Below are 2,909 nucleotides of genomic sequence, written 5' to 3' on the forward strand. Positions count from 1 at the left end.
TCAGCCAGCTTGGTTCTTTTTCAGCTTGCCATGTTGTCAAAAAGGTCTCCTGCTATAAAAGCAAGCTTCGATGGTCCTCTCTCTCTGCCTCTAGTAGTTTTAATGACTAACCTACCTTCCTTACCTTCTTTGCTTCTCCTTTGTGAGGCAATTCTGCTGCTTCAAACCCCAGTCTGTGAAGTGAAGTTGGAAAAAAGTTTAATTTAACAATGGTTCTCAACATTTTAGACTCAAGGCACCGGTTGTTAGACTCAAGCCATACTTCAGAAGACGTTAGCTCATTTTTTACTACAGAAAAATAAAGCAGTTTTTCTGTTGTAAAGAAGTTAGATCACAATGGGTCAGAATGTTTTTAATACTCTGAATTCCTGTTTGAAATCTGTGGGTTTCTCTTGTGAATCATGTTTGGACACCTAATAGAGCTAACATTGTGCAACACGTGCAGCACCCTTGAAAGGATCCCTCAGGATGCCACAGCACTGTAGTTGAGAATCACTTATCTACTATATAGTCATTCTGATATCTTAAGATGCTTTGTTTTTAATGGCAGCTATTTGTATCAATTAGTGTTTTTTATGATCTAGCAGAGATGGGACCTCAGCATTGATGATAAATGCTTGACTCCACATCCATTGAGGCATTCAGTGATACAGCAAATTTATAAGTTGTCCACAGACAGAATCCCACACAATTGCCAGTCTTCCAGTAGCTTCATCCCCAGTTCCCTTCTCTGCCTAATGGGCATCTAGTTCTTCTCCCCATATACAACATGGGTCTAAGGATCTCCAGTAGTCCTCCTCCTCTCCTCCTCCCTTTTATGACCTCCCAGAGTACCTTCCTTTTGAACTTGGGTTCCCCCATAGCAACTTGTTTCTTCCTCTGTAACCCACTGATGTGAGTGGAGGAAGCCTTAGCTCAGCAGGGATTAAGAAGTGGGAGACAGTGGAAGGCATTCAGTTTTAATGTTGGCACACAAGCAAGGTGCGTGAAACAGGTGATAAGATGTGGCTATCACCTATGTCTCCAGCCCTACCAGGAGTCTGGAGGTAGGTGTGGGGTGGGCAGATGTTAATCTTATAAAGCAAAACCCTCTCCAGCCTCTTTCATGGCCAAAGGCTGCTTGAGCTAGACTTGCTATGACAAGACAACGGGGGAAAAGGAGGTTCACAGCAAGCCGACAAGCTGCTCAAAGAGGGAGAGGATCCGCGTGTAAAAGGAAAATGAAAGCTCAGCAACAAGGTCACCTACACTGCCTGAGGCAATCGCAAGGCTGACAAAAGTCAAAACATGTAGCACAATCAGCAGAAGACAAAACCCATTCCTGGGGGAGTGGTAAGGCAGGGAGGGAAGGCACTGCATACAATGACCTGTGAGGAGGGAAATTCATACCAATTGCTTCCCATATAAAGGAAGATCCTTAGCAAATAACACTGAAGACAGCAGTTTGCCGGGGCCTTGTCTCTACTAGAGGGAGGTCAGCATTCCTGATTCTCGTACCGTGAGTTGTCACTTGCACCTGTGCAAAGTGAGCATAAGACAGTGCTGTTAGGTCAAGCAGCATTTTGCACTAACTTCAAATAAGTGGCAATGAGTCTGCAAGGCACACGGCACCAGAGGACCAGGTCGTGGGGTTTAAGTCATGAGCATAGCCCACCAAATGAAAACTCCCAATATGGAAATGGTTGACACCATCACTGAGGCATTTGAGCATGGAAAACATCATCAGTGAGAATTTCCTTTGCAGAAGAGGTGTGTGCTGGTGCAGCTAGACCAGCAGCTGCAATCCTGTACAGAGACAGGACACAGCCCGCAGTAACTTTCTCCAGAGGAACTCCAAGAACGGGTTTATTTCACTTGGAGGGAGGAGTGGGTGGGGGGAGGCTGGGTTCTTTTTATTCTTTCATGGTTATTTAAGGCCTTGAGGGCCAGTTCTGTTCATCTAAGCCTCACCCAGGAAAAGAGAGAAACATGAATGGTCATTTAAAGGCCATATACATCTTTGGAACATCTTCTTTAATAGCCTCACCTACCCAGGGAAGAGAAACTATGTCCATGTGACTTGTGAGGCCAGTCACAACTAGGCAAGGAAAGTCCCACTTGGAATACCAAATACTAGTCCATGGACTGAAAAAAAATGGACTCCAAAGAAATATGCTGTTTCAAACAAACAGAGAAATTGTGATCATTTTTGCTTTTGACCTTCTGTGAGGTGGAAAAAAGAACACTGAGTATGTTATCATCTGCAAATTATTTGCCGTGCTCAATTACAATCTAATCAACTAGTTCCTCTTAATATGATACATTGAAAAAGGAAAACACTGATAAATAATAATAGCTACAATAATAATAATAGTCTTCAGTGATTTAATATACCAAAGTCTAAGACAATTGCAAGAAAAAATCTCATTCCTTTGGTACAGTAGTTTGAAATGCAGAGCAGGGCTGTGCAAAACTTTGTGTGGTGATTTGATTCGGAGGAGATTTGGCTCAATTTGGTGCCCGAATCTCCGAATCCAAATCGAATCAGGGGACCAATTAAAAGGTCCAAATTGATTCAAAGCTCTCTGAATCTTCGGAAAATATTTGGAGAGCTTCGATGATTTGGGCAGTCCCTGCCACTACAGCAGAGAACAGGGAGCTACAGTCAGACTTGAAGCTGGTAAGTAGGAGATGGGGGAAGGGGGGCTAGGGAAGGGGAGAGGGGACCATGGTGGCGTCTCTGCCAGCCCCCAGCCCCTGCCTGCTGCCCTAGCCCCTGCAACCCCAACCCACTCCCTGAGCCCCCCCATGGCTGCCCTGCCTGCACCAGCTCCTGGCCCTTTAAAGAAAAGCCCTGGTGCTCGCTAGATGCTGCTAGGCAGGGGGCCCCCCACTGCCCCATGTTGCATGGGGGGCTCTGCATGATCCCC

The sequence above is a fragment of the Gavialis gangeticus genome, unplaced genomic scaffold (assembly GCF_001723915.1).
Source record: "Gavialis gangeticus isolate Ggan-Ray unplaced genomic scaffold, GavGan_comp1, whole genome shotgun sequence".
NCBI classification, from domain to species: Eukaryota; Metazoa; Chordata; order Crocodylia; family Gavialidae; genus Gavialis; species Gavialis gangeticus.